Source organism: Macaca nemestrina, chromosome 9 (genome assembly GCF_043159975.1).
Source record: "Macaca nemestrina isolate mMacNem1 chromosome 9, mMacNem.hap1, whole genome shotgun sequence".
NCBI lineage: Eukaryota > Metazoa > Chordata > Mammalia > Primates > Cercopithecidae > Macaca > Macaca nemestrina.
In genome coordinates this window covers 9,664,239-9,678,822 of record NC_092133.1, presented here as the reverse complement: position 1 = coordinate 9,678,822, position 14,584 = coordinate 9,664,239, and the positions used below count along the sequence as shown (strand labels likewise).

General features: G+C 47.6%; 1 protein-coding gene across 10 annotated transcripts in view; it reads right to left on the bottom strand.

Annotated features, from left to right (window-relative positions):
• The window catches only part of LOC105470073 (carbohydrate sulfotransferase 15), an 84,577-nt gene that overhangs the window by 48,730 nt on the left and 21,263 nt on the right, over nt 1–14,584 (bottom strand). Inside the window, exon 1 of one of the 10 annotated variants that reach the window (XM_011721842.3) lies at nt 6,452–6,835. The exons of the other annotated variants lie outside the window; for them this stretch is intronic. The gene's annotated coding sequence lies outside the window, so the exon portion shown is untranslated. Of the gene's footprint in view, nt 1–6,451; nt 6,836–14,584 lie in introns of those variants that run through there. 10 annotated transcript variants of the gene reach the window in all.

Sequence of the window (14,584 nt, the reverse complement as noted above, 5' to 3'; positions counted from 1 at the left end):
GGGACTACCCCTTTTGGCCCTAACACTCAGGGGTGTATGATTTGAAGTTAATTTCTCCTTAATAAAAACTCATTATCTTCATCTGTTATGTCTTTCAGGGCTGCTCAGAGGCCAGTGATTTTGCAATGAGCGTTGACTAGCCGGCGCAGCGCTTGCTTTATTAGCCAGATAATTAATTCAACAGAGACGCAGAGTCTTCTCCAGATTAGTGGTCCACACACTTTTGTACATGTTTATTTAAACACCTACTATGTGCAGGGCTTGCATTTGCCGGGGCTCCAAAGACAAAGACCGCAGCGTGTCCGGTCGTACAGGCCTGGGCCGCAGAGTGTCCAGTCATACAGACAAAAAAATGAACAGCCTGAATCCTCTGGGAACATCCCATCTAACTCCAGAACAAAGACTCCAGAGGCTCCAGAAAAATGCCCACATTCGGGACTGTATATCCCATTTCAAAGACAGCCGTGAAGCCCACCTAGCCCCAGGGAATCTGCAGAAGAACTAGCTCTGCTCCAGGAATCCGAAAAAGCATGGTAACAACAGCCGTGATTCAGTGAACCAGGGCCTCTGGCCATGGCAGGCAAGAGGGAGAATGGGGTCTTTTTCCTGTTCTCTGTGATAGCTTGGTCTCTAATAAGGCAATCAGCTCCGGCTCCCTTGTGCAACCACCAGAGATATAGGCCAAACACAGCAGATGTCCCAGTCTCTCTGAAATGCACAAAATAATCAGGTTTTCTCAGCGAAGGGGCAGGGTGGACCACAGACTTCAAATATGTTCATGCTGCATTTCTCCCCCAGTGATTTCAATGTGCACAAAAGACTCTAAAGGTCTTTGTGACACAATCAATAATTTTTTCTGAAACCAAGTGAGGAGAAAAACTATTTCAGAGTGCTCATTTTATTATTTCCAGCAGTAAATCACACCAGTGTAGGGACTAGATTTTCTCATGCTTGTATATCTACTGACTCCGGTTTTCCAATAAGGCAGAGGCCGCTCAAGAGGAGCTTAAGGGGTGTGCCGTGAAACGCGTCTACCGAAATGGCTCTAGGGAACAAAGCGAGGACAGTCATATAGCTGCAAAGCATTTTAGCAGCACGTGGAGTCAGTTTAGGGTTTTAAGTGGCCCCAGGGATAGCGGCAAAAGAAGAAGGAAATGCCTGATAGTCCAGTATCTGCCACCTGCAGAGGACCGTGCTAGGTCCCTTCTTGAAGGCACTCTCTGAGGTCAGCACTGAGATTCCCCAAGTCGTGTGTGGGAAACTGAGGCACAGCAGGGTTAACCACATGCCTAGAGTCACAGGGCTCCCCAGTGGTGGGGCCAAAATCCAACCGCAGGTCTGTGTGGCTGCAAAGCCCGTGATCTTTCTCCTGCAGCAGGCGAACCAAGCTGTTGTTGGCAGCTGTAGGGGAACCTGCTCAGAACTCAAGGCTCACAGAGGAGCACGGTCAGCCATCACTCAGCCCACAGGCCACCTTTCTCCCTTGTAAGGAGGTGAGGCTGGACTACAAGCTCCATAAAAGGCCAGGTCAGTGGTGCTCAACCCTGAATAGCACAGAGTAAGTGCTCAATAAATACTTTTAAATTAAAGAGTCAGGGAACGAGCTCCAGAAAGCATGGCAAATATCCAGCAAATATCCAGAACAGAGTCATTATTGCTGAGTCACAACAACAATGATGCCAGCTAACATGTGTTGAGGGCTTCCTTGTGTCCAGACACCAGGCTGGGGTTGATAGGGATTATTCTATTTAAATGTCATAATCTAAGAGGAAAGTACAATTACTACTTACATTTTACAGATGGGGAAACTGTGGCCCAGAGAATTTAATACTATACACTTCCTCCCCAAATGACTTACAGAATACAGGAGAGCGAGCTGGCCTAGGGAAGAGCTGGAGACCGAAGGCCTAGGCTGAACACTGGCCACACGGTTTAACCAGCCACATGACCGTAGGCAAACCTGTTCACCAGTTCAACCCTCATTCTCTTCATCTCAAAGTCGACGTGGAAGGCTCAGCATTGTTACATGGGTGCAGTGATCTCAGGAGCCCAGGATGTTTAACACATGTTATAATTATTCTTTTTGCACATTTTCGGGGTTCAAACACCTGCAACATCAAACCTTAACTACCAGGAAATAGTGACCCATTTTCAGGCTAGGGCTCATTCTGGCTGTCATGTATTTAGACTACAAAGATGAGTGGTACCTTCTAGTTGCTGTCCAATAATTTTTCCTTGACACAAATAGAGAAATGAATGAAAAGAAGCAGCCCAGAGTATAATGCGCAGAGACTATAGATTAGGGACAGAAGAAGCAGGGTGACTCTGTCCACCCTCAGGTCCCCAGAGTCCCCCTGCCCACTTTGACCTGACTTCATGAAGAGCAAAAAGGTTGCAGGATAGTGGAAGATGCCCAGCCCAGATGTCCTTCAGGACGGGCAGAGGAGAAAGGTCTTGCGTGGACACATAGCTCACACGTTCAAAACCAACTGCAAATCATGATTCTGCAGATGCACAACGCACCCTAGAATGAATCCATTACAGGCAGCGCGACTGAAAGGGGAGCAGCTGCACACTCCCCACCAGATGGCCTTGCTGATCCGGGTAGTTCTAAACATTGTTTTATTTCCAAAGATGAGCAAAATAAGAATCTGGTTAACCCTTCAATGAGAAGAACTGCCTGAAAACACTTCATTGGAATTTCCTTCTTTTTGATGGAAAGACCAAGCAACCCAAATAAATGAGGAGGTCCTCGGGAGGGTTTTAGAGCCAGGCGAGGGAAGTTTCTCCAGTGGGTCACCTGAGGTCAGCTGACATCCACTGTCTGCCCCAGATGGACCCAGCCCTTACTAAGCGTGCCAAGAGGTGAGGAGAACAGCTCCGGTACCAACCCAGCTTGGCTATAGGGACCTCAGGAGTGTGCAGAGTGTGCCAGCCCCCATGCAGTGTGTGCACAGCAGGTGTGCCAGCCCCCAAGCAGTGTGTGCACAGGTGTTCCAAACCCCCGAGTGTGTGCTGGTCCTCCCCAGGAGTGTATGATGTGCCAGCCCCGCCCCCAGAAGTGTGCAGAAGTGTGCCTCCCCCAGGAGTGAGTGTGCAGAGGTGTGTCTGCCCCCCCCCAGAAATGTGTGTTGTGCCAGGCTCCTCCAGGAGTGTGCAAAGATGTGTCCCCCCCAGGGTGTGCGAAGGTGTGCCAGCCCCACCAGGGGTATGTGAAGGTGTGCCAGCCCCACCAGGAGTGTGCAAAGGTGTGCCTCGCCCAGGGGCATGTGGGCATGTGTAGGTGTGCCAGCCCCTCTACCTCCGGTGTGCAGAGGTTAGCCAGGAGCTGTATGAAGCCGCAAGAAAAACTGAAGCTTCCATGTTTAAAATATTTGAAATTTTCAACATTGAAATCATTGTTTTCAAATAAGTTATACCCACGTATATTACTAACTGACAAAATCTGCAGAGATCCAGCTCGCCTTGCTGGCTGCAAGCTGTCGGGACCAGCCTGGAGGACCCCAGGGAGCCCTCACTGTCTTTCACCTTTGAGTACTGAAGAGGAAATTTTGAGAAGCACTGGTGTAGGGACAGGGGGAAAGGAACCAGGATGACCTGCTGTTTTATGGCAGGCGTGAAGCTGGGAACCTGCTTCCTCTCATCTCTTTCTGACTTTTAGACAACACTAAAGGTAGGTGTAATCGCTCCATTATGCAGATAAGAAAACGGAGGCTCTGGGTGAAGTGGCTTGCCCTAAATCACGCTGTAAGTAAATGGCAGAACTGGATTTAAACACAAGCTGAAGCCCAAACTGCCTCTCACTTCATGGAGGATGGGGACATGCACATTCACATTCACTCCCTGATATGGTTTGGCTGTGTCCCCACCTAAATCTCAACTTGAATTGTAGCTCCCAGAATTCCAACGTGTTGTGGGAAGGACCCAGGGGGAGGTAATTGAATCATGGGGTCCGGTCTTTCCCATGCTATTCTTGCGATATTAAATAAGCACGCGATCTGATGGGTTTATCAGGAGTTTCCGCTTTTGCTTCTTTCTCATTTTCTCTTGCCACCGCCATGTAAGAAGTGCCTTTTGCCTCCCACCATGATTTTGAGACCTTCCCAGCCAAGTGGAACTGTAAGTCCAATTAAACCTTTTATTCTTCCCAGTCTTGGGCATGTCTTTGTCAGCAGCATGAAAACAGACTAATAGACTCCCCAAACAGTTCCCCATTGTTGACTGTGGGTAGCATTTGGGGGGTTTTGCTTTCTATTTACATATTTCCATCTTGCTTCCAATTTTACTCATATAGAGCAAGCATCACTTTTGTAACTACAAATAAAGAAGAAATAATAAATGTTGCACAAAAAAAGATGTGGCAAATAGAAAACGGACTGGGCCCAGGCCTCCAGGACGTGAGTGCACGTCCAGTCAGACAGGTTTCTGAGACTCAGTTTCCTTATCTGTTGAACATGCATGCACTCCTTGCCTCCCTCGTCAGATCAAGTGGAATAGGGAATTGAAATGAGGCCACGGGCCACAAAGGCAAGGCAGAGGTGGGCTAAAGGCTTTGTGCAAAGCACCAGTGGGAAGCTCTGTCCAAGCTGCACTGTGTCCCCTCCTTTCTCAAGTTATCTTTGATTTAATAACATCTTTCCTTCAGACATACTATAAACCATTAAAAAACAAAAACAAAAACAAAAACCCTCCCATTACCATTCAACTCCAAATGACAGGCCTGGGAGTGCAGCTGGGAAGGACATTTTTCCTTGTCTTCTCTGCCACTGCAATGGAAAACCCCAAGCAGACCACAGAATTCCCTGGAGTGGGCATGCAGTTTTATACACACGCACAGACCAAAAGAACTCCAGGTCCAAGAGCAAAAGGGACAATGTGACCCCGGAGGATGCTGTTTTATGAACGTTCACCAATGCCCAAAGAGAATTCGACAGCGGCGGCCGAGGATCTCATTCTGTACAGCTACTAGGCACATAGGAACGGGCACATACCCTTGTGGAAAGAGAAACGTGGTGGAGAAGAAAGACAAAAAGCCAAAACCCAGAGGCAGGTAAACATCCACACATGCCATCTGGTTTGTATCAACCCCTTACCGGCTATGTGCCCTCGGGCAAACTGCTTTGCACTTCGGTGCCTCCCTTCGCTGATCTGTAGCAGGGAGATAACGGCAGTATCGACCATTTGGACAGGCGTGGAGATTAGGTGGGAGAATCCCTACAAAAATACGCCCGTGGTACCTGCCAACTCTAACTGCTCAACGAACGGCAGGCACCACCACCACCAGCCTCATTTCTTTTTCTTTCCTCCCTCCCGTTTCTGCAAACAGGATCTCAGCTCAACAGTAAGGACTTTGGCCTGGTGTATAAAGACCCAGCCGAGCCAGAATCAGTGGCGGAATACTTTTAAAAAGGATGAAGGGAGCCCGAGGCTCTGGCAGTGAAGTGGCTTGCCCTAAATCACACTGCAAGTAAGAGGCAGAGCTGGACTTAAAGGCAAGCTGAAGCCCTCTCACCTCATGGAGGATGGGGACATGCACATTCACATTCACTCATCAAGCAGTTTCCCATTGTCAAGAGTTGGGGGGCTTGGTTAAAGCTGCATGCAAACCAGCAATGTCTGAACAAAACTGCTTTGGAGAGGCTGGGAGAGAGCCCTTCTCCACCCTGACGTGGCCATGAAAACACTAGTCCCACCAAGACATCAGGAGGCAAAAGCTGTTTTTCGGAGGAAGAGAGAGATCCAGAGAAGAATCTAATTAAAAAATGGTCATTTCAGGCTGGGTGCAGTGGCTCATGCTTGTAATCCCAGCAATTTAGGAGGCCGAGGCAGGTGGATCACCTGAAATCAGCAGTTTGAGACCAGCCTGGCCAACATGGTGAAACCCCGCCTCTACTAAAAATACAAAAATTAGCTGGGTGTGGTGGCAGGCACCTGTAATCCCAGCTACTAGGGAGGCCGAGGCAGGAGAATCGCTTGAACTCGGGAGGCGGAGGTTGCAGTGAGCTGAGATCACATCACTGCGCTCCAGCCTGGGGGACAGAGCGGGACTCTGTCTCAAAAAAAAAAAAAAAAGGTCATTTCAGACCCTCCTTCTCCTTGTCAACTTCCTCTTGCCTTTTAGATAACAGACCTAGTTTCTGATAGCTCCACTCAGATCTAGAATCTAGATTTCCAACCTCTGTAAAATAGGTCAAACAAGTATTTATTTATAGACCTATCGCCCAAGACACTGAACTTAGATATGCCCAGTCTATCAAAAAGGAATGTTTTTCTTTTCTCTTTTCCATTAGAGACAACCTAAAAGTGTTGATGGGGCATCGCTTTAAAAAAATATATCTCTAAGTTTCCTTATTCAGAGCCGGAAAAGTGAACATTCAATAAATATTATAACAAAGGCATGTTCCCCCAGAATACCCACGTCTCTTCAGAGTGTAGTGAAGACTCTGCTTACACTGCTGCTGTCTTGCTCATCCTGTCAAGAACCAGGGGCAGCTGCCAGCTCTGGAGGGAAAGCCTTCTTTTGCAGAGAGGTAGAGTAGAGAGGGGAAGTGAGAAGTGAGAGGCAGCGATACAGCGTATGAATCAGACAGCTGAGCTTCAAGCGTTGTGTTGTGTCCTCAGTGCTATGTAAACATGATAATAAAAAAAAAACTTGTTCAAAAAATAATAAGTGGATCTTGGCTGAGGCACAGTCGTCTCCCACAGAGCAAATGATCTATGGTATGAGAAATTAGTAACCTCTCTGAATTAACCACAGAAGAGTGGAATCTTTCTCATAAAGATCTGGAAAGCATTCAGGCCTCATTACGAAGGCCAGGACTTTTTTGCAGATAGCAGATTTCCCCCTGGGCTAAAAAGAAGTCTCTCCCAAAAAAAAAAAAAAAAAAAGAACTTAAGAAAAGTCATTGTAGCTGACTGGTTCAAGCTGACTGGTGCAATCAAAAACTGCTCTGGTTTCTGTTTCAGAAAAATAAATATTTGATCAAAGTACGCAGTTGTTCAGACCTGAAGTCAGTTCAGAGTAAGAATTTTGCTCCACGCAGTCGAAGTGCCTGTGTGATGGCCTCCCCATCCCCAAGGCCTTCCCCATCCTTGCAAAGGTACAGCAGCGGCCACGGAGCTGAACGCAAGCCCCTGAGTTGGAGTCCATGGGGATTCAGAGTGTGCAGCGTAGACACAGCCCTAGCTTTGTGGGGCTTGCAGCCCAGGAGACACCACACGATCATGAAACAGCCACACCCACGCTGTGACTTTGGGCAAGTCCCCCAACCTCTGAGGCCCTTCTTCGTTGCTGGGCTGTACTTGGGAACATTCAATCCCCCTTGCAGCACTGCATCCCCCAACCCCACCCCAGACCCCCGACCCCTGCTGGCTGCCTTTATCTCGCTGTCTCTATGTGTCCATCTTCTCCCAGCCTCCTTAGCCAGATCCCATTTTCCTCAACACCACTGGCCCTGCTAGACGCTTTCACTCTTGTTCACCCTTCAGATCTCAGGCAAGGACCCCTTCCCTGAAACCCCAGACCACACTGGCCCTGCCCTGATCTCTCCAACCCTTCCCACTTCCCTTTCTTGTGTGTGTGCTTGTCTGACTAGCATCTGCCTTAACCAGCTGATAGTCTTATCGGCTCTGTGAGGGCAAGAGAGTCTCTTGTTTTGTTCACTTTTACAAAAAAAGTCCTGGAGGAAATTATAAAGGTAGGCAAGCAACACATATAAAAACTTAGCCCAGTCATAAAGAGAGAATGCCCAATACATGTTGGGGTGGGGGCCGGGGGTTGAATTTAAAATTTGGGCTGAGCACGGTGGCTCTTGCCTGTAATTCCAACATGTTGGGAGGCCGAGGTGGGAGGATGGCTTGAGCCCAGGAGTTCAAGACCAGCCTGGGCAACATGGCAAAACTCCATCTCTACAAAAAATTTAAAAATTTGCCAGGCATAGTGGTGGTGCCTATAGTCCCAGCTACTTGGGAGGCTGAGGTGGGGGGATCTCTTGAACCCAGGAGATCCAGGCTACAGTCAGCCGTGATCATGCCACTTGTACTGCAGCCTGGGTGACGCAGCAAGACCCTACCTCAAAAAGAAGAAAAAAGTAAATAAATAATAAAACTTGCCTCTAGGCTTAGTCTCTATGTCACTGAAAACCTGTTTCTCCATGACTTTCAGGGAAATTGTTGTCACCCAATATTGCTGTGGGACTGCTGGGGGTTGGCCCCAGGCTTCACTGGCCCTGGGGTTCCCGACACCCACAGAGAGCTGCTCCCTGCACCTCCCCACCCAGTCCTGCTGGAAGCAGACACAAGGGTGATTCTGAGGGCCCCATTACAACATCTCATTCCTACCAACCTCAAGAGCCCCTTCCTGCCTCTTCCAAATTAGCTTTCACCCTTAACAAAACATGCCAAAATGATATGTCTCAGTAAATTATATGATTCTTATCTGTGGCCAGAAGTCTTGTTTTTTCCGTTTTGTTTTGTTTTGACCCATTCTCAGTTTCGTATAACCCTTTCAGGCAAATTTCTGCATCCAGAAGATATAATTTTTCAGCACATGCCGCAAAATCCCAGGTACTGAGCTCAGGACAAAAGAAGGAGAAAAAAAAATCCCACCTCCCCTTTTGGATCATTTTCCTTCCTTTCCCGTAAAGGAAACTTGGAAATGTTTCAAAAGCATCAAGTATTCAGAATCAACTAAAAACCCAAATTCTTCTGTCTTTTTGTCTTGTTTGGTCCCCTCGGTCACTTTTTCCCTCTTCTACCCTCCAGAAAAGACAAAATACCAGTTACCTACTAATTAAATGAGTGCCTCCATTTAATCAATTTGAGAGATTCACTGGGTTTTATGGGAGGACTAGATTTGGGGGTTAAAAAATTGTTCATCAAGTTACAGATGAATTGGGCTAGGAGAGCTTTGAGTGTCGACCAGCTAGGAGAAGGGGAAGGAGGCTGAAATGGGAAGAAAGAGACAGGTGTTTCTCAAACTTCTTTAGCTAACACACTGCAGGTCTGGGACTCGAACCCAGGGCTGTCTTTCTCCACCACCACCAAGACATGTTCTGTCACTGCTTCTGCATCTATTTCTGGGACTGACCCACACCTCCTCTTATGTAACTGGCTGGGGGAAAAAAAAAAAGTTTACATGGTCACAAAGCAATTTGCAATTATCTTCTTTCTAAATATTCATAAGCTGGGATTATTTTCCCCTTTGGATGACAACACAGTCGATAACATCGCTGGAAAGTCTTTGGTTGACTTAGTTTTTCTGAGATTTTCACACCCAAAACATTGAGCAAAGATGAAGGATGATGAACAAACCCCAAGGGGCTTTTCCTTAGAAATGGCCAAAAGCGTTCACCTTACAATTTAAACAAGAGGTGGAGACCTTTCATCTTAGGGTGGCAGCACCCCCACCTAAGCTGCCATGCACCTCCCTCCTGGGAAGGTGGGCTCCAGCCCAGCTACAGCTCATTTCCTGGGCTGCGTCTCCCTGTTTCCCTGACCAACCAAGCCCGACCCAGCCACAGCTTTCTGAGACAAAGCTGGGACTTTTGGTGACAGCACATGCCTTGGGCTCAGCCTCCTCCTTTTGTCCCATTCTTCCTGCCCCCACTAGGACCTGAGCCACCCCAAGGGGGCTCTGCAGCTGGGGCAGAGGGTCCATTTGCACACACCAGAGTAACTGGCTGCACTTAGCACTGTGCCAGGCATGCAGCCTCCCATCTGAGTGAAAAGACAACCGCGCCCCACGCTCCACATCTTGCACTCAACACTGTGAACACCACGACTTCTGCAAGGGGCACACTTCCAACTCCCTGAAAAATCTCTTTGGGGATCACAAAGAAGAGATTAGGAACATTTTTCAGGAGGTAGCATGAAGCCCAGATATTTATCGTCCATGGGTATTTTCTGGCCAGTGATTCACATTCACATCATTCGTGGAAATCTCTGGCATCTACTGCACTTATTCAGACCAATTTGCTTAGTAATCACTGCAGGCGCACTTCTGTCCTGCTTCCTAAGACGTGTAATCCAGTTGGGCATGGAAGCCGCTAGAACAGAAGCTCAGATCCAAGCTGAGGCACTTGAGAGATCATGCTGTTGAAACCTCTCATCTCCCAGATGAGGACCAGGAGCAGGCCATCTGCCCCAAACCACGGCTGACTCTCAAGTCAGATAAACAGGGCAGTTGGAGACCTTCTTCTGCATGTTGGGCAATTAAGCTTATAACTGGAAGTCTGAGCCCTCAACTACTTTCAGAAACAGATTTAGAAATAGATGGTTTTTGTTTTTTGTTTTTTTGAGACGGAGTGTTGCTCTGTTGCCCAGGCTGGAGTGTAGTGGCGTGATATCAGCTCACTGCAACCTCCACCTCCTGGGTTCAAGCAATTCTCCTGCCTCAGCCTCCCGAATGGCTGGGATTACAGGCGCCCACCACCATGCCCGGCTAATTTTTGTATTTTTAGTAGAGACAGGGTTTCACCAGGTTGGCCAGGCTGGTCTCGAACACATGACCTTGTGATCCGCTGGCCTCGGCCTCCCAAAGTGTTGGGATTACAGGTGTGAGCCACCGTACCTGGCCTAGAAACAGAAGTTAATATTATTTTCCCCAAGTAGAGTTGGGTTTTCAAGTTTCATTAAAGGTTGTGTCTGAGGGTGCAAAGTGAAAATGATACATTGAGGCAATTATCCAGATACTTACTGTCAAACTACCAGAACCTTTGCCTCAATTAGTGAAATAACTGAAGCAAAAAATGAGCATATGGCTAATTCCAGGAATAGCCAGCTCAAGCTCTCCACCTGCTCCAGGGGTCAGAGGCAGAGCCAAGGGGATGGTGAAACCAGTCCCTACCCCGCAGTGGTGTATGTGCTGACCACTTGGGAGCAGAGTGGCGGTTACCAGGACATGGGTTGTCTAGACAGCTGGTGTTCTCATCCTGGCTCCATGGCCTGACACTTAGCCCACCTCAGTTCCTTATCTGAAAAATGGGGATGATGTGACAATATGTAGTCTAATGGAGCCACAGGGAGGACTGAGATAATCCATGGGAAGCATCAAGCAAAGACCGGGCACCTGGGAAGTGCTGGAATCATTGGCAGTGCTCCTCATTATGGCAACCATCATTGTCACTATTATTTCTGTTTCCACCTGCTCTTTGACATTTAGCTGATGGGCCGGGTACATGGCTGGTCTGGTTTGTGTCACACACTTCCATATTTTATTCCAGCGTCTCCTAGAGGGCTGCCTTGCTGAAATGCATCCGAAATGAATTACTTTACTGTCTGTTACAATAACTAGTCCTTCATATTCAAATCCAGAAAAAGATCAAAACGCATACATTTTAATGTCTTCTAAGTCCATTGTGAAAAGCATCACTATGCTCTTATTAAAAATTCTGCTTTCATCACCTGCCTTAATATCCCTGTTCTTTAATTTAAAAAAGAAGTCAGAAAGACAGAGGAAAACAGTTATTTTTAAAGTAAGACCTTATCTTATGAATAACTGTAAAATGTTCTATTTTCATAAGAAACACAAATTCAAGCAATAAAAAGGGGATCATTTTTACTTTAGAATGTTCGGCCTTTTGGCATTTTGGGCCCTAAGTATACAAAGAAAGCATACAAGGAGATAATCCAAGCTAGAAAGTATCAGAACATGCTGTAGCATGCCTCTCTCTGGGCTGAGCTGGGGTCAGATGTGAATCAGACAGGACCAGGCAGGATGAGAACTGCCCCTCAGGTGAAGAGGACAGTCCCTTGTCTCTGCACAGACATCCATGAGCTTAGCATTCCTCCCCAGAGGCCTCTCCCAAGGATGCAGGTCTGTGTTGCTAGGCAAAGTTGCAAACTCCCACAAATCAACATCCGGTTTGAGTTCCTACATCCTGTAGTCCTCTTAATATGGAGAGGTCAGGTTCAACTGACTTCTTCAGGCTCCGCTCTAGTACAAATCAGTGCCACACAGATCATAAATATAGCCAGGAAATTCAAGAGTCTTGCAAAGTTCAAGTTAGTCCCTTGAACTAACTTGAAGGGACTTCAAGTTGTTTGGGGGATCCCCCACCATTGGTGATATGGCACAGATGAAAATGGGGCAGAGGTACCATGAACAGAGTAACATCACAAGAATCATCGGGGCCAGGCTCGGGGAATTTGGGACAGGGAGTCCAGGGTCTCTGGCAAGTCTCTGAGTCATCAAGATGAGTGAGCTTCAAAAGCAACACAGAGGAGAACCACGAACAAGCAGTGCCGCGTGCAGGACCCATGGCCTGGGGAAGGCTGAACAGGGATGGAGAGTTTACGGTTTCACAGTTTTAAAAGTTTGAGTCACTGACTTTCAACAGGTGAGGCAGAGCAGGGGACCCGGAAAACAGGAACAGTGCTCTTCCACGAGCCCCTGCCATAGGACATCTGGGCAGAGGCCAGCCTGAGCCTGGACCTTCCCAGTCAGCCAGCTCATCCCTCGAGGAAGGACGAAGATTTCTCTCTCATTGCCCGCCTTTAACACTTCTGTATTCCAGGCCTGACCAAACCAGATTTATCCATTAGGTTCCATGACATGTGGAATATAATGAGGGCAAAGAAGTCACCCCGAGATGGGAGTTCCCCTGAATCTAAGGTACAACTGTGCCTCCCTTTAGCTGTAGGACTTTGGACAAGTGGGGACATGCAGAAAATGGTGATGTCCCCCCCAGCATGTTGTCAGGAGCAAATGATATAGTCTGGCTGTGTGAGTGCTCTGTAGAGAGCACACAAAGGACAGGATTTTTCTTTGCAATGGAAAGTAGTTACAGTGTTGTCCAAGAAACAGTTTCTGGAGAAAAAAAAAAAAAGGAAAAATCTGCACTTACAGATCTAGAGTAAAAACACAATGTAGGTCTGAGGTTCCTAGCCACTCCCAGGCCAGAGGCCCCTCTGGGAATCTCTCCCAAGGGAAATGCATATGCCCACCTATGGGGGTGTCACTTCAGGGAGGTCAACGTGAAGGCCATATTTGATCAGCAGATTTAGGGGGCATGCTCCAAATGAACCCATTCAATAAAGTTTTGTGGGACTTTTTTTTGTTTTCGTTTTGACACTGAGTCTCGCTGTGTCGCCCAGGCTGGAGTGCAGTGGCTCGATCTTGGCTCACTGCAACCTCTGCCTCCCAGGTTCAAGCGATTCTCCTGCCTCAGCCTCCTGAGTGGCTGGGATTAAAGGTGCGCACCACCATGCCCAGCTAATTTTTGTGAGGTTTTTTTGTTTTGTTGTTGTTGTTGTTGTTGTTGTTGTTGTTTTAGTAGAGACGGGGTTTCACCATGTTGGCCAGGATGGTCTTGATCTCTTGACCTTGTGATCTGCCTGGCTCGGGCCTCCCAAAGTGCTGGGATTACCGAAGTGAGCCATCGTGCCCGGCCCTCAATAAAGATTATTAAAGCCCTACTCTGTGTCAGGCCCAAGTGTAGAGCCCTGGGATGCAGCAGTAAACAAAACAAGTCCATGCTCAGCTGCACCTCGTAGGCTGGTGGGGAGGCTTCCAGAATCCAATGAAGAAGAGGGCAGATAACCTTAGACGGGTTGAGCGCCTTGGATGAGAACCTGCCAACCCACTACCCGGCTCACCTGCGAGTCCCTGCCCGCCGCAGCCTCTGTAGGCTGCCCTTCATGGCACTGTCTGGGGGGTCTCCTCCAGAAACAGTGGGGCAAAGGCAGGAGGCAGAAATAAAACCTAATTTGCTTTCTGGACCACATTCCTGTAGCTTAGTATTTGGCGGTGCTCTCTACCCCACTGGGGTAAAGAATTCAATTTGATTTGATTTGATTTGATTTGATTCTAATTTAAAGGCAGAGTTCTCACCCTGACCAGCGGCAGGCCATGTCCCACTTGTGTGAGATGCAGTGCAGCCCAGGGTGAGACGTGCTCAGCTCTCTCTTCCCAGCCTAGAGCGTTAGAGAAGATTCTCATTTTCTAAAGGCACTCCCTGGAGGCAACTGGCAGTTTCCCTCTTTGGGTAAGGTACCCAAGGAGATGGACAGGCCAGCCAGAGCCCAACGGACCCATCACAGGTGGTCTTGTGGCCATCTGTAGGGCCAGGTGTGCTATCAGCCTGAAACCCTGCTCCCACATGAGCCAAACAAGGGGCCACAGTGGGGGCTTCTCTCCTCTCCTCCAACCCCCTGGCACTCTGAGTCAAATTCCAGCAAGTGCCTCAGAGCATCACTGCTCAACAAAAATGGAGTGTGAGCCCATACCTAGGTTAAATGTTACAGGTGCAGTTAATTTTCATGTAGTTCAACTCGAATAGACCCAAAATAACCACTTCAACATGTAGTCAGTGTAAAAGTTATTAATAAAAAATTTGAATTTTTTTCATACTAAGTCTTCAAATTCCAGTGTGTATTTTACACTTAGGGCCATCTCAATTTGGATGCTACAGTTTCATCTAAAGTACCTGAGCTGTATCTCGATTTCATAAGACTTACAGTTGGAAAAGGAGTTATGGACCCAAGCTGCTCCAAACATTCTTAAAAGTTTTCTAATAACTGAATTAAGTATCTGCTTTTAAATTTAAAATAGTTAAAATTAAATGAAATATAAAATTTCCATTCT